At 40.9% G+C, this 23289-nt stretch overlaps 1 protein-coding gene and 1 long non-coding RNA gene across 4 annotated transcripts in view; both read left to right on the plus strand.

The window, feature by feature from the left end:
• igf2bp2a (insulin-like growth factor 2 mRNA binding protein 2a) overlaps nucleotides 1–23289 on the plus strand; it is a 103092-nt gene that overhangs the window by 15818 nt on the left and 63985 nt on the right. The gene's annotated exons all lie outside the window — the stretch shown is intronic.
• On the plus strand, nucleotides 10053–10781 carry LOC136957474 (uncharacterized). The gene is made up of 3 exons (XR_010878306.1): nucleotides 10053–10337; nucleotides 10431–10533; nucleotides 10687–10781. It is a non-coding gene; the product is annotated as an uncharacterized lncRNA (long non-coding RNA).

Consider the following 23289-nt stretch of genomic DNA (forward strand, 5'->3'; position numbering starts at 1 on the left):
TATAAACGAATTTCTCAAACTGGCTTTGACTGGCTCTGAAATGAGCTAATACCTACCACCTCTAGGCCTCTTCAGGCCTCTGTTTACAAAACAAAATCTAGTCGGAGATAGAAACTTTCAGTTTCCTTGTGTTCAAGCTTCTATTACTCAACACCAGTAGGACTTACAGGGGTCCTAACAACAGGGGAAATAACTTCAGTGTCACCTTTCAAAAGAGACCATTTACATGCATGTACTCCAAATGGTTCAACAACAGCTTTCAATGTACTTTGGGTATGTTGTTTAGGCGTTTTCAGGCACATTTAACAGGACTATTAAAAGGTTAAACAATTAAAATGCCAAGTTTAATAATGGATTAAAAATCGATATGCTCAGTTTAATAATGGGACACGCGAACGTTTGCTGATAACACATGCCGCCCCGATAACGTGAAATGATCAATAAGACAGAGCTGCCAACTCTCACGGTTTCGCCGTGTGACACACGCATTTCAACCATTTCTCACGCTCTCACGCCACACATTGTATATCTCACGCTGAAAAGGCAACGCCAAACAAGTAGCCAAGCTAATGTTGTAAACAGTAACGGACGAGGCGCAGGTTATCTCACGCCAAGGTTTTTGGAAAAGTTGGCAGCCCTGATAAGATCAATACTAATGGGAGACGAATGCCGGAGCTAAAATGTGTGCTTCAAACGACAGGACAGAAGATAACTAGATCGACTACACACAATAAAGGCAAATAGCTTCACACAGTAACAAGTGGTTGTGATCACTTTTGAGCAGTTTAGCTCTACCTTAGATAGTTAGAGATGAAGCGCGAACGTTAGCTGCGCTGCTGCATGCATCGAACACATGACGTTCCAGTAACTTCATTCCATGCTGTGTGTTCAAATGCTTCTTCATATTTGTAGTATTTCCTCCCTTCGACGAAATATACTTTTTACACGCGTTACAAGTGGCGTTGTTGTCATTTTGTCGTGTGAAATACAACCAAACTTTAGAACACTTCTTCTGAATAAACTATAAAAGTTCGCGCATGCACAACGGCACAGAGAATCGTTAACAGAATCGTTAAGGAATTTTGCTAACGATTCCAAGGAATCGATTCACTGGGAACCGGTTCTAAACAAGAACCGGTTCTCGATACCCATCCCTATTTGTGAGGAATGTTTATTTTAACGATTGAAAACACATGCATCATAGACCACTGTAGTATGTGTTGCCCGGGCAACAGAGGCTAATGTCATGATGCTAATACTTCAGTGAAATAGTAGACTACTGTTTCCGAAAGTAGGTGTACTTCCTTAATAATATCAGCTTATATTGTACATTACACATCACAATTGTGTGTCATATCACAAAGTAAAATTTGTAAATAGTTATCACCCTGGCCTCTTTGCTTGTGGCGTTTCTGCAGCTGCCTTGCAGTAAAGCAGTTAGCTTAGCTATCTCCCAGAAGTTAACAAGCTGCTAAACTAATGTTCTGCTAGAGATAGTCACGCGAGTTTTTGTGACGTTAGTGACGTAAGTAGCGTCATTGACTGTGGCTAGCAGTTAGCCACCGTTAGCTTCACTTTTCGCCACAAAAATGTAATTTCTACTTAAACCGTGCAACGGAACGTAAATCCCAATAGAAACAACTCAATCGCTACCAAGACAAAACCTTTGACACCTAGGTTGTCTATGTAGGCCAAATATTGACTGAGTTTTAGGGGCGAGAAAATAAACAATAATAATAATAAATATATATGTGAGGGAACAAAGGTTGTGTGCTCTTGCCGAAGGCAAGCACACCCAATAATGTATATGTGAGAGAACAAAGGTTGTGCCCTTGCCGAAGGCAAAGCACACCCAATAATATATATGTGAGAGAACAAATGTTGTGCCCTTGCCGAAGGCAAAGCACACCCAATTATCTACAAAAAAAACTATTCTACAGTACCTAAAACATGTACTGCAGTGTTCCTCACCTGGCAAAAACAAACAAACAAACAAACAAAGGATTGATTACTCTCCTACATTTCCATCAACCCTATCTTGTGGATTTGGCCACAAGTTTTCATCCACATCGCAATAGATGTTTTCATTTGACAAACATCTCTGAATGAATCTCCAGGCATGGCGAATCCTGGCCTGACACTTGTCTGCCGTGATACAGTGTTGTAGTACTCAAGACCGGTCTCAAGACCACATTTTCAAGGGACCTAAAATTTAAATATCTGGACTATCTATACTAAGGGTACATAAACTAGCAGTACTAAGTGGAATTATAATTAAATAATATACAATAAAATATAAGTTGCCGTAATTTACAATATAAAAATAAAAATATACAAATATTACAAAAAAATAAAAATGTACAAGATACAATTTTGTAATGCAATGCAAAAAGCAGTGTGTTTTATGCAGGAAGTCATTAGAGTCTGTGTGGACCCTTGGCCTTGTTGAAGAGGCCAATAGTGGAAGGGAAAAAACTGTTTTTGTGGCGTGAGGTATTGGTCCTGATGGACCGCAGCCTTCTGCCGGAGGGGAGTGACTGAAACAGGGAGTGTCCAGGGTGGGTACAACGATGGTTCAATATGAACCTTTGGGTCATGTGACCCGAAGGCAGCACAAGGGTTAATTTATTTGTTAATATCATTAGGCTACTGTTATTGGGTGTAAAACGTCACGCTTCAAATGCAACCAATAACTTCTCATTTCTATGTTGAAATTACCCATCACCCCTTCTCGCACCCCAAAAGTGAATGAGGAAGATAGGTGAAACAGTGGCTGTCTGTCGGCCAAGTCAGCTATAATTAGATCTGGTTACCTGAACCACAAATAGTTTACAATAGTGTTTAAATTCTACTGAGACAACTGGGACTAGGGTGACCAGAAGCATGACCCTGAAAAGGAGGACACTTGGGTCCAAAAAAGAGGACAAAGTGGAGGGGGGGGGGGGGGGGGGGGGGGGGCATTAGTATGAAATTAAAGGTCACATGACATGCTGTTTTTGGATGCTTTTATATAGGCCTTAGTGGTCCCCTAATACTGTATCTTAAGTCTCTTTCCTGAAATTCAGCCTTGGTGCATAATTACAGCCACTACGAGCAGTCCCACAATGAGCTTTCCTCAAGACGCGCCGTTTCTGTGTCTGTAGCTTTAATGCTAATGAGGAGCAGAGGGGCGCCACCATGCGCTAATGTTTACAATGGATGTATCGCAATGGCTAATAGACCCGTTGCTGTAAGATGCCTTGAATTTGCCCATTCTCATCTGATCACCCTGGTTTGCAGAGGTGCACACTCATAGTCATTTCATTGAGGGGAAAGGCGGATATCGCGCGCGCCATAACACCAACAGCAGAGCGGTTATCCAAATAACAAAGAAGTGTACAACACTCGCGTTACAGCATGTGTATTCACACACATACTTAATGCTATCTACCTTTACATGAGCGACAGTAACTCAGCTGGCTCGTAGCCCCGTTGCTGTAAGATGCCTCGAATTTTCCCATTCATCTGATCACCCTGGTTTGCAGAGGTGCACACTCAGTCATTTCAATGAGGGGAAGGCGGATATCGAGCGCCATAACACCAACAGCAGAACGGTTATCCAAATAACAAATAAATGTACAACACGTTATAGCATGTGTATTCACACACATACTTGGTGCTATCTACCTTTACATTAGTGACTGTAACTCAGCTGTTAGCTGCAGAGATAATGTTACCAGGGCTCTCAAGTTTTGAAGACAGGCAAGAGTGACATTCCCCCCCCTCCCCTCAATTAATTAATTGCTTTTTACCTGACATCTTTGAAAGACAGATGCAATGATTAATGCATCCATTGCCAGGATATAATTATAAAATATGCTATACACTTAAATGTATTTAGTGCTAATACAATTATTAAGCCTATTTGGAGAGAGATGTTTATAATGTAACAATATGTCAGTCATCGTGTGATAACGAAAATATGACTAGGCCTAGAATACTTGTTCCGAGCAGGTGTTGTCAGTGAACAGGCTGTAAAACTGTTGGCTAAGTTACAGACACATGAAAAACTGATGCTAATTATCTGTGAAACATTTTCTAACAGCAGTCAAGTTGTCATTGTTTGTGTAAAACAAGTTGTGAATTTGTTGTAACATTAAAACAGGTGATCATGACTTAGCTACTACTACTCTGTGCTCAAAGTGATGCTCGAGCTCCAGTGGTTTCCTCTGTGGGTGAACGAAACTTTCGGAAGATGTTGTAGCAGAATCACGTGAACAATTCCAGGAAATGCTTTTTCATTGGTTGTTACGTTAAATCTTACCCAGATACAATAGTGCTATTTTCTGATTGGCTATTGTGTAGCCCCTTTCTGTTTTTTGATCGGTTGAGCGCTGCGGCATATTAAATATATTATAAATAGTTTTTCCGCGTGAGAAATACAATGTGACTTTCACGCTCAATGCGTGACACTTGACAGCCCTGTGTTACAGCCACATTCTAAGGGTAGCAAGCTAGGTAACCATATACAGTAAAGCAACAAAATGATATAGCGTTAGTTAACTTACTTGTCCGAGGTTTGTAGCTGGACCATGGAGAGTTAATACTGATCCAGAATTTAATTTCAGCAAGGCCAGCTTTGTATTGGCTCAAGTTGAGGAAACAGTCATGGCTGAAATGTTTGGCGCCGACATACAAAACTTTGGGAAGTTGTGTCGGCGCATTTCCAGAGAAAATAAAATTAAGACACTGGGTCTTCAGAGGCTCGGATGAAGGAACTGTAAAAAGACTGTTTTCCTTTGTACATCCAAACTGAGCAAATGTAATGCTTCGTTCGTTTGCAAGCCATGATGTCTCTCGAGGATAAAAACACTTGCACGGTCATAGCTCAGTTTCTTATGGGTGGGCCAGATTCTCTGGGCGGGCAAAGCAGAGAGAGGGGAGGTAACCTTCCTCCTTGTGACGTCACAAGGAGAGGATTTTCAAAACCGAGCATTTGAGCTTACCTTTTCTCAAAGGCGGAGAAGAATACCCAGGGCTTGGTTTACACCTATCGAAATTTCTAGCCACTGGGGGACCAAAGTAGCCTGGCTCTGCCCTCCTACGTACTTCTGCTCAATTTGGATTTTGCTTCTGTACTAGGTCTGGGATTTCAGTACATCAGTCGTTTTTCAGTCAGTTTTCAGAAAAAAAAGCTCTGTGGTGAAGGAGTTGGCTAAGGCGAACGCTAGCGATTGGTTATGGCAGATCAGAGTGGCTCTGGGCAGATCCAACAGTTTTAAACTTCAACAGAGTACCCGCCTTCAAGGAAGTTAACGCTTGTCAATGGAGCGATCCCAGACCCTCTGTACAAATGAAATGTACGAGGGTCTGGTTAGGACCAGGCTAGGAGGGAACTCATATTCATGTTAAATAACCTCCTAACAGTGGCGGTCCTAGCACATTTGGGCGAGTTTTTCACTTAGACCCCCCCCCCGGCTCATACTACTAGTTTTTTCATAGAAAATCTTTTCCTGATTTTGGTAAGTTTGAAACCAATCCGAAATGGTTAAAGCACCCTATTTATTTACTAATGTCAAGAAAAGTTGCCTGGAAACGTGCTCGTGGATACGAACAGGGGACGAGCACAAAAGGGAACATCCGCAAATCGCTGATTTACCAGAGCTGAATGAGAACAAGGAGAAAGGGCTTGATAATCTACAGTTGCCTGCCTTTATTACAAATGTTTGCACACATACATGACGGTTGTTTGTAGTTTGTTTTCCGTTATTTTAAAGCTGATTTAACCATTTTGTAATGAACGCTATTATGCTCATGGCATGACAAACGTAATTATAGCCCAATATAATTAGTTATAATATCGTGGCATGTTACGGCGTCATTATAGATTGTTGACATGTTATTCTGGAGCAAAGACGAAGATGTATAAATTATGTCTGATAACCACAATATTGTTATGGTCGTTATAACAAATATATTCTTAGAACTTTATGTCAGTTAACACCACAATGATGGCATTAACAATAAACTAGTAATAGTAAGCAACACTCATCATCATCATTATAATAGTAACATATGTAGACTTAATTTAGCTTGCTTTGCTGAGCTAGAACAACGACAGAGCCAGATATTCAAGTTTACAGTTTCTTTAATCCGACACAAAACTTAAGCTGTCAAACTAAAAACACGAAGCAAAAAGAGCAACGTATAGGCCTTCCCAGCTAAAACATGACGTTGCGGCAACGTTGCCAGTAAGTGCTCAGTTGGTAACCCGCGACGTTACCTTCTGGCAACGTCGTAGCAACGTTATAAAGGGAATGTTGCCAGTTGGTCCCATGGACAACGTTGCCACGACGTCGTACCTTGGTTGGCTGGTTATGTTATTTTTAGACCCGTGGACAACGTTGCCGCGACGTCGTACCTTGGTCGGCTGGTTACGTTATTTTTTGGTCCCATGGACAACGTTGCCGCGACGTTGTACCTTGTTCGGCTGGTTACGTTATTTTTGGTCCCGTGGACAATGTTGCTGCGACGTCGTACCTTGGTCGGCTGGTTCCGTAATTTTTTGGTCCCATGGACAACGTTGCCGCGACTTTGTACCTTGGTCGGCTGGTTACGTTATTTTTGGTACCATTGGTTAAGTTGCCGTTTAGTCGCTCTTTGGTCGCAGGACAACGGATCTCGAGTGCAATATGGTTTATCCAGAGATGGAGATCACACTGGACTGCTCTCAGTTCTGACACTTTTGTAATGTAGCCATAGTCTACATGAATTTCAATCACACACAATATTAAATGTTGCACCCAGCACGTATAAATGTAGACAATGTATGTAATTCATGTGCAGCTCAGCTCCAGCATGTCATTGGTCATCAATTTTCTCATATGCAGGAACATAGCTTTAATAAATAAAAGACTGAATTTGGAATATAATTTAGTCTTTCATTCTTTACTATAAACATGTACAAAAGCAATCAATGTGTGATGTGTAACATGATTAAGCAAACATTCTTTGTACAGCACACCAAAGCTGTATGACAAACAATGCAAATTTGTGCTCCAATAATTTTGTAATACAAAATTGTTAAATGTGACCAAAAGGTAAGCGACTCTTAAGAGTTTAATTTCCAAAGACAAGTCATCACAGATTATTACAATTCTTCCTTAGCAAACCTGCCCCTCAGTCTGCCCCACTTTGCGCATGCCCATTTCAAGCATCGCTGATACTGGGGTTTCAGAAGAGATTTTGCAGTGGTTCAACCGTCTTGTACGCATTGGATTTCAACTGGAAATTAGCTACTTCAAAGGTGAGTTTCTTTACAGAAATAGTTTTAAATATATAAACGTATTTTCAGAAATTGGATGGGGCATGCTATAACGTATAGGTTTGAAATTGAGGCTATTAGCCTAGTTATCTGCTATCAGATTCACATTGTTTACGTTAGGATTTCGCTAGCTAGATCTGAGAGGCAGTTAGAACCGAAACTGTACTGTACTGTAGCTAGTGGTACGTGCCAGTGGAGCGAGTGGTACGTGACAGTGGCTAGTGGTACATGCCAGTGGAGCGAGTGGTACGTGACAGTGGCTAGTGGTACGTGCCAGGGCCTCTTCTGGCACCTAGTGGTACGTGCCAGTGGAGCTAGTGGTACGTGACAGTAGCTAGTGGTACATGCCAGTGCCTTCGCTGGTACATGACAGTAGCTAGTGGTACGTGACAGCGCCTCCACTGGTACATGACAATTACTGTTCTGTTGATAGTGGTACGCAAGTGTCTCGTGGCAGTTGCATTGGGTGTCTTGCAGCTTTTGTTTACTGTCATGTAACTGCCCCGCGGCCATTTTAGAATAGGAGAACAGGCTATAAACTTTTATTTAAAAAATAAGTTAAACTGTTCGTGCTAATAGACTCCAAACCATACTTTTGATGTCTCACTACAAGCTCACCATACAAAGTAGTCGATTTAGACATTATATTGCATATAGTGTAATGGTGACTGTAATGTTAAGCAGACTTGTACACACGTAATGAATTAGTAACAAATTATCTTACTCAGAGTAACTGAATTTAAGCGTGCACATGAGCCACCGTTGTAGACTCTCCTACGTCTCTAATGCACATCGTTGTGTTGTTATCAGCACCTCCTAGTGGCGTATATCATTAATTGTAATAACAAGTCAATATAGGTAGCCTACATTTGCATTTCGATACTTTGAGTAAATATAGTTGTTAATACTAGTTCATTATTTTCATATGAAGAACCATGTCAATAAATGACACCCTATGATTGCAAATGTACTTTCTGGGTATTATACATATTGGAAACTACAAACTCTCCTGGATACAAATCTGTTTAAATCACTCAGATATCTTTATCACAACTGAAGTTACATCATTTTAAAGTGGTCCTGTGTCAAAAAGTGATAGGGGAGAAAATCATTTTGTTCGTAATGACGTTGTGAATGTAAATGTCAGTTTAGGCTACATGAATAACTTCTCAGCAAGTTATTTCATTGATCAGTTGTTATGGGCTGCTGCAGCACTCAAAAGAGCAGGCAAACTAAGCATTTGATTTGACATGGCTTGAAAATCTTGCTAGCTGACATGTCCAAAAACCGTTGAAATTAACAGTTTTTCATCAGTAATCATATACTTTTTGTACATTACAATAAAGTTTAGGGTGTTAACTATACAAAACATCAAAAATCTCAATTTTGACAGACAACGATTTTCGATCTTTTATGGCTTATAGCCAACAATGAGCGGCCGCGACATCCACGGGTTTCCGCAGGCCGCCACACATATTTAAAAAATAAAAGTTTATAGCCTGTTCTCCTATTCTAAAATGGCAGTTAGGCTACATGACAGTAAACAAAAGCTGCAAGACACCCAATGCAACTGCCACGAGACACTTGCGTACCACTATCAACAGAACAGTAACTGTCACGTACCAGTGGAGGCGCTGTCACGTACCACTAGCTACTGTCACGTACCACTCGCTCCACTGGCACGTACCATTAGGTGCCAGTAGAGGCACTGGCATGTACCACTAGCTACTGTCACGTACCACTCGCTCCACTGTCACGTACCACTCGCTACAGTACAGTTTCGGTTCTAACCGCTACTGCTAGATCTAGGTACTACCTCGAGGTAATAGGTTAAACCATCCAGAAAGTTATGTTGAAATACTGAAAATGCATACATCAAAGTTTAGCGTCTCACAAATCACCCACAAAAGAATCAGTGAAAATAAACGTTCAGAACTGTTAGGAAAAACCTTGTCCCAAAATAGTTTATTTAGCCCTGAATTTTCAAAGACTGGAGCTAGTGTGGCTGATCACGTTTTGATCACAGTCGGTCATGGCATGCACAGCAATGGCGTCTATAAAAGTATCATGTCAATAATTTTTCCAATTTGTACATGACATCTGTTTTTGGATAAGTTTATTCGTTTTAACCTTTAGATGCGTGAGTTCTAAATATTTCCGACGCTTCCACCAGTTATTTTTCCAAAACGGCAGCTAGGTAGCTTTAATTAGCTTCCGTTACCTAGCAACCTAGCATAATACTCGTAGCAATGCTATTACCTGCTAGTGTTACTTGTTAGCCTACTAATTGTAAATTTTGAAGCCATACTATAGCGTTTGTCATATAGTTTTTGTGTATCGGAAAAAAGTCGGTTGGAATCTGTGGGGCCCTGCTTTCGAACGATCACATATGTGCAATGCTACTCCGTTTATAACAGTGACAATAATTGTATGAGCCATGGCAACCCTAAAGGCTATGTTTTGAAGCAAAAGCATGACCTAAAACTTTTGCATCACCAGATGCCATACCCCTAGATGTCAACTCTGGTCTGGTGGAGGTGAACCCATTGGGGGCCCAGGAAAACATCTGGCAGCCAGGCAAGTGCAAATATAAGACACCAAAAAATACTCAAAGCTTCTCAATAGCATTGCCAACTCATTGTAAGGCATACCTAAGTTGTTCTGATCGTGGCGGGGGGATACGTATTTGTCAAAACAACAAATGTTGTTATACTAATGCTTTGTATACAACAATTCAAGGTAACATTTGTTATGTACATCAATGTTACAGCTAATCTAGAAGAACCACAGTGTATGCCAATCATGCTAACTCTTGTAAACTTGTTTTACTTGTCTTTAATGACAGACACATTACAGGTTATGCTCCGGAAGATGGAGACATTGGAGGAGAACCAGCGAGAGGCTCTCCTATTCAGGCGACTACAGGGCAGACACACGAGAAGTGCCAGTGATGGACCTACAGGTGGCCCAAACACAGGCTGAACTCCAAGACCTTGAGGAGCGCCTTAAGGTGCTGGAGTTGCGAAAGAGACTGGTAAGTGTTTGGAGATGCCATGAACTATGGCTTACACGCAGCGTTCAACGTTCACATTGGTTCTGACAATAAGTTCATGACTTCTAATTCCAGACACTGTGATGAAGTGGAAGACGGGACTGGGAGAGAAAGCTGTGGAGCTCCTCATAGAGGAGACACTCAAACACACCGCGGCAGCCCATTCAAAACAAGCCAGGTGAATGAATCATGACCTTTCACATGGCTATGTGACAAAAAAATTTATGATGTATATTATTTTAGATGTGATTTTTTTATGACTTGTATAGCCCCTTTTTACACGTGCAATTATGTTGATAGAACACTAACTTATTTTGTGCTTCATTGTCAGGGCCAACAGACAGGACCTGTAGCGGGGACTGGCAGAAGATTTTAATTCACTGTTTGGCACTTTGTTTGAAATAAAATGACAATGTTACATGGAAATGCTGCCTTGTTTATGATTAGCTGGAGTTAGGCTACACATCACACAAACATAGTCCTCCTAAAGCTGGCTACCATGTAGCCTTTTATACAAGAACAAGTAGCATTTTGGGCAAATGAGGTCTGCATATGAACCACCCCAATATAAGCAGTAGAATTGAGAAATATAGGTTACTTAGTTAACGTTGCAGTTACGGACTGGCAACGTCACAAAATTATGTTGCTAGGAGGTCGCGGTTACGGACTGGCAACATCGGAAAATGACGTTGCTAGGAGGTCACGGTTACAGACTGGCAACGTCGGAAAATAACGTTGCCACGACGTTGCGGTTACGGACTGGCAACGAGATTTTGTGACGTTGCCGTTACCTCATGGCGTCTTTCACTTCCCACGTTGCCGCAACGTCGCCAAAGACATTGCGGCAACGTAAGGGCAACGTAACTGTTAGCTGGGTTGCACATATAATACTACAGTATTAATAGTATTGATTTTCGTAAAGTTCACATGCTTCTTGATCGGACTTGTACCACATTCTGACAGTTTTCTGCAATGCCTTAGCTCCAGCTCACAAGCTCGCGACTGGTTGTCGCGAAGTAAACCGACAAAACAGGTTCGTTTCATTAAGGCTCAAAGAATTTCAACCATCCTTTATTTGACAAACATGAAAAGAGCAAGGTGCACACGAATGTGGCGCAAGCTATTGCTAATAAACAAGCTAGCCGAGAAGAAATGTCCAGTCGCCCACTTGCCAGATGGCGAGACAAGCTGAATGAAGAACAGCGGCAAGCTGTTTAATATTTTGCTCCTTGCCTTCCATAAAGCTAAACACGCACGTCCCATGTCTTCCTATTCTGAAGATATTGAAGTGTCCAGGAGTAGCCTAAATATTGGAATGTGTACAGAACAAAAATGTGTGAGTACCAAACACCATCTCTTGGGGCCCGTTCTCCGTACGTCGCTAACTCAATTAGCTGGATTTGATTGTTGACGATTTGTCATTATCTTGGATTGTTCGGTTCTTCGAAGCTCATCCTGGACTTGCTGTCATTGCAACAGGTCCGTAAACTTAAACCTGCTCGGGAGCAGGTTTATTTTATGTAAACACGATTAGATTGAGGCTTTACAAGCAGAGGTGATACAGGAAGTCTGTCACAGACATGTCTTGTCCGTTTTTACTACAGGAACCTGTTGCAGAAGGTGCAAGAATAATTAGCAGAATTTAACATGAAACCGAATTAATTGCTCATTGCGTGAGGCTCCTTAAGCACAGCGCGATATGCTAGCCTATACTTTTTGAGAGGATAGCCTATCGTTTTTTTGTGAGGGTGTCATTTACATAATACATTTGTTGAAACCACATCATATGACATTAAAGATGATAAATTAAAATATGAAAGTATGAAAATAATAAAAACATAGGCCTATAGCTTACTGTAATAAGCGATAAAATGCGTCACTCCTCTACATCTAATTTGGTCTGCTACTTTTTGCCAGCCCTCTTTCTTGGATTTTGCAGACTTTGAGGTGTTCCCTGGCGTTCTGATAAAATCTTCAAATTCGAAGTAACCTTCGAGCAAGCTGTTGCTCTGTTGGCTCTGTTGCGGAAAAAACAGGGCGCTCATTTTGGCCACGGTGAGCAGCCATAGACTTATGTGAGCAGCCAATAGCAGCGTTGCTGATCAAGGTTTCTACTATTGATACATACCCCCTTTTAGACCAACGTATAACTCAATCCAGCTATACTAATCATAAACAACAAGTGTGTTCGAAGAACCGAATTAGCCAGATCATGATAAGTAAGATGATGTCATCTTGGATGTGTCATTTGATCTCGGATGTAATAAGCGACGTACGGAGAACGGGCCCCAGGTGACACACTGAAAATGTTATGTGCACCCCTGCGCATATCTACACCCAGCTAACACAGTTACGTTGCCGCAACGTCATTCGATGACCAAACATACGTTGCCGCAACGTCTGTGGCAACGTCACAAAATCACGTTGCCAGTCCGTAACCGCGACGTCGTGGCAACGTTATTTCCCGACGTTGCCAGTCTGTAACCGCAACCTCCTAGCAACGTTGTTTTGTGACGTTGCCAGTCAGTAACCGCAACCTCCTAGCAACGTAATTTTGTGACGTTGCCAGTCCGTAACTGCAACGTTAATTAAGTAACCTATATTTTTATCAATTTTACTGCTTATATTGGGGCGGTTCATATGCAGACCTCATTTGCCCAAAATGCTACTTGTTCTTGTATAATAGGCTACATGGTAGCCAACTTTAGGAGGACTATGTTTGTGTGATGTGTAGCCTAACTCAAGCTAATCATAAACAAGGCAGCATTTCCATGTAACATTCAGTCATTTTATTTCAAACAAAGTACCAAACAGTGAATTAAAATCTTCTGCCAGTCCCCGCTACAGGTCCTGTCTGTTGGCCCTGACAATGAAGCACATAATAAGTTAGTGTTCTATCAACATAATTGCATGTGTGAAAGGGGCTATACAAGTCATAAAAAGTCACATCTAAAATAATATACATCATCAAAAAAATATTATGGGATTCTAGTTTTTCGTCACATAGCCATGTGAAAGGTTGGATATGGAAGCTGCAATCATGATTCATTCACCTGGCTTGTTTTGAATGGGCTGCCGGGGCGTGTTTGAGTGTCTCTGCTATGAGGAGCTCCACAGCCTTCTCTCGCAGTCCCGTCTTCCACTTCATCACAGCGTCTGCAATTAGAAGTCATGAACTTATTGTCAGCACCAATTTGAACGTTGAACGCTGCGTATAAGCCATAGTTCATGACATCTCCAAACACCTACCACTCTCTTTCGGAACTCCAGCACCTTAAGGCACTCCTCAAGGTCTTGGAGTTCAGCCTGTGTTTGGGCCACCTGTAGGTCCATCACTGGCACCTCTTCAGTGTGTCTGCCCTGTAGTCGCCTGAATAGGAGAGCCTCTCGCCCGTTCTCCTCCAATATCTCCATCTTCCGGAGCATAACCTGTAATGTGTCTGTAATTAAGGACAAGTAAAACAAGTTTACAAGAGTTGGCATGATTGGCATGCACTGTGGTTCTTCTAGATTGGCTGTAACATTGATGTACATAACAAATGTTACCTTGAATTGTCTTTGCCCAAGATGGTACAGCTGAATGGGGTATACAAAGTATTAGTATGACAACATTTGTTGTTTTGACAAATATGTTCCCCCCCACGATCAGAACAACTTAGGTATGCCTTACAATGAGTTGGCAATGGTTTGAGTATTTTTTTTGAGTGTCTTACATTTACATTTTTTTAAAAACATTTTTTAGTCATTTAGCGGACGCTCTTATCCAGAGCGACTTACAGTAAGTACAGGGACATTCCCCCCGAGGCAAGTAGGGTAAAGTGCCTTGCCCAAGGACACAACGTAATTTGACACGGACGGGAATCGACCCAGCAACCTTCTGATTACTAGCCCGATTCCCTAACCGCTCGGCTACCTGACTCTTATTTGCACTTGTCTTATATTTGCACTTGCCTGGCTGCCAGCTGTTTTCCTGGGCCCCCTATAGGGTCTCCTCCACCAGACCACAGTTGACACCTAGGGGTATGGCATCTGGTGATGCAAAAGTCATGCTTTTGCTTCAATACATAGCCTTCAGGGTTGCCATGGCTCATACAATTATTGTCACTGTTATAAACGGTCATTCATTACTTTACCATCATTTCCAAGGGGCACAGTGCTAGTGATGGTGGTAGGATCATCTGTACAGAAATGAAAGTGGAATGTAGTTTATGTACATAGTATTAGCATATTAATATTGATATTAAAGGAGTAGCACCGCACATATGTGATCGTTCGAAAGCAGGGCCCCACAGCGTAGCGTCGCACATGTGTGATTCTGAACATTCCAACTATTTTCTGATAGAAAAAAAACTATATGACAAACGCTATAGTATGGCTTCAAAATTTACAATTAGTAGGCTAACAAGTAACACTAGCAAGTAGTAGCAGTGGTACGAGTATTATGCTAGGTTGCTAGGTAACAGAAGCTAATGAAAGCTACCTAGCTTCCGTTTTGGAAAAATAACTCGTGGAAGCGTCGGAAATATTTAGAACTCGCGCACCTAAAGGTTAAAACCAGTAGTGGGAGGGGGGGGGAGGGGGGGCAATAAACAGAAAGCAGCACTTCGAAACTGGGCAAAACAACCACCACCACTTTATTTAAACAACTATGTATTTAAGAAGAGCAAGACAATACGATACTAAATTCAAGTTACAAACATCACAAGATACTTTTTTTTACTATATCCTCCCATCCACTACCAAAAAGCATGTTAACTAGCTACTTGAACATCCAGCCAACTCCGTTTCGCATAAAGAGCAGGTAAGCCCTGGTTGTACTAGTAGCTTCGTCCCCGGTCACTAGACTTCTGCTTCGTCCTCGGTCACTGGCCTGCTGGCTTTGTAAATCGTGTTGGTCCGAGATCCTTTATCCTCTTTTTTTCTTCCAGCGAACGTCTTGTGAAAGGTTTTTTTGTAAATCAATGACAGAATTTGTTTTGACGTACCGCCACTGATTCACAAAACCAAAGTTTCTGCTAGCTATGCTGCTCTCGTAGATGCTTGTTCTGGTAACTAGGGGAATTTTAAAGGTCGCTGATGGTCACCGAATCAGTCCAATCGCGTTGAAGTAAGACCGATAGGAAACCATGTCATTGGTTAGGGCGCAAAGATTTGCGCCCCAGAATCGAACTTTCAATCCGCCAATGAAAAGCTGTTCCTGCTGAAATGACAGCAACAAGTTAACTAGCTTCCATAGACTTTGCTGTTACCGGCGCCCTTCCCCTGAAGGAGGGGCTTTTCTCAGTAATGACGAATGGCAATATATTATGTTTGGTCACATTTAAGTGGTTGTTGTCAGGGGCTTACGTATGGAGGACCAAACCTGCCATATTTACAAATGAATGAATGAATAAATAAATGTCCACATCCATGCATTTCGACAGAAATAAACGAATATATGTATTAATTAATGCACAATTGTCAATCAATAGTTACATATATTTTAAATTTATGTATGTATTTATTTTTGTATTCATTTATTTATTCATTTATTGATTGATTGATTTATTGATTGATTGATTTATTCATTCATTTATTCATTCATTCATTCATTGTTCCCAATATGATAATGAGAGGAGGCCAGTAGGCGTGGAAACTGACGTTCAGACATTGCAATCAATCCAGAGCCATAGATTCAATCTAGCTAACGCCTGGGACACACTGGCTGCGAAGCGGATATCGTTTTTATGGACAACATAGCCTACATGGCCAGGCTGGCCGACCTCGTTGAAAACAAAGATTTAATTCACCATATGATATTTGGATAAACAAACATGTTATAAAGAATTGACTACGTTAGTTGTGGGCTATCACTTATATATTAACACCCAACTTCACTACGCTGACCGGCCAACCATGTGTTTACAGTACCCCGATAAAAACGATATCCGATCAATTCTCAAAATGTAAACATTTAAAAATAAAAAATCCTGATTGTTGATTGTCAAACCAACATTTTTGTCCTGTGTGTAAGAGCGAGATAGACGATCTGTCATAGCCCCCAATCAAGCAGAAGAGAAATTTGTGAAGATTGACGACACAAAGTTAATCATCGAAGATGAAATATAGCTTAGTCCAACATGGAGTTGTATGCCCCACAGCACATATTTTACAAAGACTACGGCAACAAAAGCCTAACATTGCCACGTTATGTTGGGAATGGGATGCTGTTGCGACGGTTGTTGGAGCAACAAGTTGCCTAATTAGCCTGTAGCCTATGCCATGTTTATGTACCATGTCAGCTTTACATGTATAAAAGGAAAGCTCAGAGAAGGTGAAAGGCTTGGTGACCGGCGTGGAGAAATGCGCGTCTAGTGTGAACAGCATTGCGTCATTCGTAGCAGATTGTGACGCTTCAGGGCGCTTCGCAGCCAGTGTGTCCCAGGCGTTAGCTAGATTGAATCTATGGCTCTGGATTGATTGCAATGTCTGAACGTCAGTTTCCACGCCTACTGGCCTCCTCTCATTATCATATTGGGAACAATGTATGAATGAATGAATTAATAAATAAATGAATAAATCAATAAATCAATCAATAAATGAATAAATAAATGAATACAAAAATAAATACATACATTAATGTAAAATATAGGTAACTATTGATTGACAATTGTGCATTAATTAATACATATATTAGTTTATTTCTGTCTAAATGCATGGATGTGGACATTTATTTATTCATTTGTAAATATGGCAGGTTTGGTCCTCCATACTTACGGTCTCCCACACACATTTAACGCGTAAACACGGTACATTTCTTATTTTTATTATTTTGTATTTAATGTTTTATATGTCTTTTGACATATTTTAATCTCAAAATGTTGTGGGCCGGCGCACTTGCGCCCACTATTTACGCACCGCCACTGGTTAAAACGAATAAACTTACCCAAAAACAGATGTCATGTACAAATTGGAAGAATTAGTGACATGATACTTTTATAGACGCCATTGCTGTGCATGCCATGACCGATGTGATCAAAATGTGATCAGCCACGCGCTAACTCCACAGTCTTTGAAAATTCCGGGCTAAATAAACTATTTTGGGACAAGGTTTTCTAACAGTTCTGAACGTTTATTTTCACTGATTCTATTGTGGGTGATTTGTGAGATGCTAAACTTTGATAACATGTAGGCCTATGCATTTTCAGTATTTCAACATAACTTTCTGGAGGGTTTAGCTAACCTCTAGCTAGCGAAATCCTAACGTAAACAATGTGAATCTGATAGCACATAAACAGGCTAAATAGCCTCAATTTCAAACATATACGTAATAGCATGCCCCATCCAATTTCTGAAAATATGTTTATATATTTAAAACTATTTCTGTAAAGAAACTCACCGTTGAAGTAGCTAATTTCCAGTTGAAATCCAATGCGTACAAGACGGTTTAACCCCTGCAAAATCTCTTCTGAAACCCCAGTTTCAGCGATGCGTTGAAATGGGCATGCGCAAAGTTGTTAAGGAAGAATTGTGATATTCTGTGATAACTTGTCTTTGGAAATGAAACTCTTAAGAGTCGCTTAACTTTTGGTCACATTTAACAATTTTGTATTACAAAATTATTGGAGCACAAATTTGCATTGTGTGTCATACAGCTTTGGTGTGCTATACAAAGAATGTTTGCTTAATCATGTTACACATCACACATTGATTGCTTTTGTACATGTTTATAGTCAGTCCCCCCAGGATTTCACGGGCCTTTTTTGTGATAGTTGCGGGCTAAAATTCCTGATTTCGCGGGGGCTTTTCCAAAAAGTTGCGATGAAAGTTGCAGTGTTTTTTAGGTGTTTGTTGCGATGAAATTGCGGGAGCAAGTAAAAGTTGCGATAAAAAGTTGCGAATTTCCCTTTTTGTAATTTTAATTTAGTTATTGGTTGAAAATTAAGTAGCCTAATTAACAAACATTCATCAAAGAATAAAACCATTGAAAATGGTCCCCTAAATAACCTTACCAACATGCCAATTTTCATCATATCCCATTTTTTATCCTTATCCAACCAGGATTTACATTTGCATGCATTGAACGGAGGAATCTCCCTTTTTTTAACAAAAAAGATTGAAATCTCTATCTGTCTGCAATACCGCTCTTGGCCTCTAAGCAACTCGGCGCTCTCACGCTTGCCAGGCATAGACAGTAGAAGAAAGCACACGCAGCAATTGAAGTGTTTTTCGCTGGGAAGTCTCTAGAAATCTGGCACCTTATTGAACGAAATTAAAAAGAGTGAAAGAGTTCACAGACACCAGAATGAACGGGTTCACAGTATCGTTCATCAGGCAGTAATACAGTACGTTCAGTTCACGTTCATCAAAATTATCAACGAGTTCATGAACTTTTGTTCAATGAACGCGTTCAGGCGCAACACTGGATTTAACCCCTGCTGGAGAGAGTTGTGGGAGACGACGATGATTGGTCAAAGTTGCGGGAAAATTGCGGTGATTGGTTAAAATTGCAATGTCGCGCTGAATTCGCGTGAATTGGTGCGATCGCAACGTCGCGAATTCCTGGAGGGTCTGTATAGTAAAGAATGAAAGACTAAATTATATTCCAAATTCAGTCTTTTATTTATTAAAGCTTATGTTTCTGCATATGAGAAAATTGATGACCAATACTGGGGCTGAGCTGCACATGAATTACATGCATTGTCTACATTTATACGTGCTGGGTGCAACATTTAATATTGTGTGTGATTGAAATTCATGTAGACTATGGCTACATTGTAAAAGTGTCAGAACTGAGAGTCCAGTGTGATCTCTCCTTCTCTGGATAAACCACTATATTGCACTCGAGATCCATTGTCCTGCGACCAAAGAGCGACTTAACGGCAACTTAACCCATGTTACCAAAATTATGTATCCAGCCGACCAAGGTACAACGTCACGGCAACGTTGTCCACTGGACCAAAAAAAACTTAACCAGCCAACCAAGGTACGACGTCGCAGCAACGTTGTCCACGGGTCTAAAAATAAGGTAACCAGCCGACCAAGGTACAACGTCGCGGCAACGTTGCCCACGGGTCTAAAAATAACGTAACCGGCCGACCAAGGTACAACGTTGCGGCAACGTTGTCCATGGGACCAAAAAATAACGTAACCAGCCGACCAAGGTACAACGTTGTCCATGGGACCAACTGGCAACATTCCCTTTATAACGTTGCTACGACGTTGCCACAACGTCGACACCAATTACCATGAAACATGAACAAATTGGACTAAACCATCTTGTTTTCAGATTTGAAAACCAGCAGCACCTGCCCAGCTAACACATGACGTTGCGGCAACGTTGCCAGTAAGTGCTCAGTTGGTAACCCACGACGTTACCTTCTAGCAACGTTGCCACAACGTCATGTGTTAGCTGGGCAGGTGCTGCTAGTTTTCAAATATGAAAACATGATGGTTTAGTCCAATTTGTTCATGTTTCATGGTAATTGGTGTCAATGGATCTCGTTATACTGAAACTTTCATGTTCTAAACTTGGAATATTGTTTGTCAGTTTCTATTAAACTATGCATTAAGAGTAATGCAACAGTTAGGCTACTTATCATTTTGAGCAGTAGTATCAATTGACAGTTAGATCATTGTAAATGTAAGGAAATAGAGCCCGACCGATTTATTGGCAGGCATTTTCCAAACTATCGGTATCTGCATTTATAATGGCCGATAGGACTACATGATTTTTATTGTTTATTTTTTTATTGCAAGAACAAAAGTGAACAAACATTCAAGTACAGTGTGTCCTCTGTTGATTTCTGCCGCCACGGTATCAGAAATAGGGCTGTACAAAAGGCCGTCTATCAGCAGAATGCATGTCGGAGAATAGCACAGACACACGTGCTTCACACCGCAGTTGCGATTGCGTGCAGCGGCGCCTTAAAGATACTGTAAAGTGGAATTAAAAACGAGTTTCAAGTTCACCACACCACCGAATAATGTGTTATTAACTACCCATCCAAATTCGAATGAAAAAAAACACACGACAAGTATGTCAAATTAGGCTTTGCAATCGTAAGAAAATTAGCAGTCTTCTCTGTTCGAGACTGGGGGGGCGTGTCGCCTGAAGGAGCTGAAGCTCGGCCCCCTCGCTGGAAGGCGCCGCCTCTCTCAAGTAAGCTACCTACAACCCAGATAATGGACGCTACGTCAAGCCGAACAAAACAGTATAGAATTAGAATGTATTTGTTCAATGAGTGAAACATACAGATGCATATATATGAAATATATATGCATATATGATAATTCTGTACGGCCCCCGAATGATTTTATAAATATCCAAATGGCCCTTGGCAGAAAAAAGGTTCCCCACCCCTGACTTATATGGTCGCCAGCGTGTGAGCTAAGGCAGTGCATTGGCAGAATGGGGTACAAGTCCGATAAGAGACATGATGCAAACTTTACGGAAATGTATGCTGTCACTGTATAGTATTCCTTCACTTGGTTTTTAGAAATAGCCTATAGGGCTAAATAAAGGACTATTCTAGATGGAACTCATCACATATGTTGCTTTTTTTCTTGTGATTTGAGTATGATTTCCAACGCATTGTATCGGATTAAATAAACTGTTAACATGAACACTTAGCTCCGTCGTTGTTCTCGCCAGGCAAAGAAAGCTTAATAGTTATTTTGGTAACAGAAATCTTCCATAATGCAGACTTACGATGGCTTACTGTCAACTATATATTCAAACGAAATGCCACGAAATTCACACTGCCTTCAATTTACATATCGGTGTAGAAATGTGTCCTGTGTTTTATATGTTCAACCTTCAAAACCAAACGCCTATTAATGGATATAACGTGATCTAATAAGACTTGGAAATAATGTAATAAATAAAAGCTTGAGAAGTGTCTTAAATATAGGCTACTTTATTTAACATTTGCCTTTGAAAGGGGCATAACAGAACTAGGCCTATATACAAGACGTTTCCATCAGATATAAGTGGGGGTGAAACATAGTCACTGAGGACCTTTATTGTCCCACAAAAGCAGTCTGGCTTGATGACACGATTAAAAAAAAGAATAATTGGTGTGTTTAACAAAAGCTTCTGAAGGCAAGACTAATCATATTTATATAATTTCTTATTGTGGTTATCAGTTAAAGTATTAATCTTCGTCTTTGCTCCAGTTAAACATGTCAACAATCTATGCTCACGCTTAACATAATATAATATTTTCCATCAGGTCATGAACGTAAAAATGTTCTTGACAGAAAAATCAAATCTGTTTTAAAATAAAGGGAATAAACTATATTAACAACATTTCATGTATGTGTGACAACCATTTGCTAAACTTACAGGGCAGGCAACTCAAGCCATTTCTCCCTGTGCTCATTCAATATGGCTCATTCAGCTCCAGGTAAACCGGCTATCGGCCAATGTGAACTTTTGTGTTCGTGCCCTGTTAGTATCCGCGAGCACATTTGCAGGCAACTTTTATTGACGTAAGGAAATAAATGGGGTGCTAGTTTACCCATTTCGGATTGGTTTCAAACTTCTATGAAAAAGCTAGTAGTATGAGCCAGATTCGAGAATCGAACAAAAATTATTGGGGGAGATAGTTTTGTAAATGTTGACTGGAGTTAATAGAATAAAAATGACCGGAAGAGCCGGAAGTCTAACAAGAAATGCAATACCTCCTACATCCACCGGGGCCGTTGCTTCAAGCCGAGGGGTGGGGGCTTGGATACGATACTTGCTGTGCAACAGCAATGCACGTTGTATCCATGCGTCTTTGCTAACGTGTGCTGAGGTTGTGACTTAGGCTAGCACTGAGTTCCCTTCGTTGACACAAGGCACTTTTTGCCACAAAAATGAATTTCAGCCTAAACCGTGTAACGGAATGTAAATAAAAATACAAGCAACTCGTGCGATTGTGCAATTAGCGGGCGGGGGTCCTCAAAAAATGAAAAAAGAAAGTCCATAGCCCAGGGGCCTCAAGTGCTATTAAGATGCCCCTGATTGCGTGTGTGCGTCCTTGAGAACTGTAAGTCGTATAACTTATATTCCGTATTAAAATATTTTAGTACGTACTCACATTAGAGTTTTCTAAATTTTTAAAGCTCACAATTGCGGCCATTTTGGTCGAATATGCTCACAAAATTTAATCTGTGCGACCTCAAAATATATTATTTGGAGTGTAGCAGACTACTTGTACATAACACACTGGACAGGTTCAAGTGGCCACTGCACTTTTAAGGGGGCAGTGAAGTCTGGGCTTGCTGCTTGCTGCTTGTAGTTGTCCATTGAGGCTGATGATGACGTCCACCTCTGACTTTCAACGGTGAGTTTTCTGGTGGCTGTATAGTCCTACCCTGGATCCACAGGTCTTGTTACAGGTAATAGTAGTGGTACTGGCAACCTTGGTTGTGTTTCTTTTATGCCTTCTTTCCTGCCTTTCCTGTCTCCTAATAATAATAATAATAAATTGTATTTGGGTGTGCTTTGCCTTCGGCAAGGGCACAACCTTTGTTCTCTCACATATCTTATTATTTGGGTGTGCTTTGCCTTCGGCAAGGGCACAACCTTTGTTCTCTCACATATATCTTATTATTATTATTTTCCCACCCCTAAGGATCAGTCAATATTTGGACTACATAGAAAACGGCGGTGTCAAAATGTTCGTCTTGGTCTCGATTGCGTTGCTTCTATTGGGATTTACGTTCCGTTGCACGGTTTAGGCTGAACTTAAGTTTCTGTGGCAAAAAGTGCCTTGTGTCAACAAAGGGTATTAGTGCTAGCCTACGTCACAACGTCAGCACACGTTAGCAACGACGCATGGATACAACGTGCATAGATGTGCTGTTGCACAGCGAGTATCGTGCCGTGGTGTACTAGCAGCATCATACATGTACATTTAAGCAAATCAAGACTTGCATGTACAGTAAGTAATGTAACATTAAATAA

Source organism: Osmerus mordax, chromosome 2, assembly GCF_038355195.1.
Source record: "Osmerus mordax isolate fOsmMor3 chromosome 2, fOsmMor3.pri, whole genome shotgun sequence".
Taxonomy (NCBI): Eukaryota; Metazoa; Chordata; class Actinopteri; order Osmeriformes; family Osmeridae; genus Osmerus; species Osmerus mordax.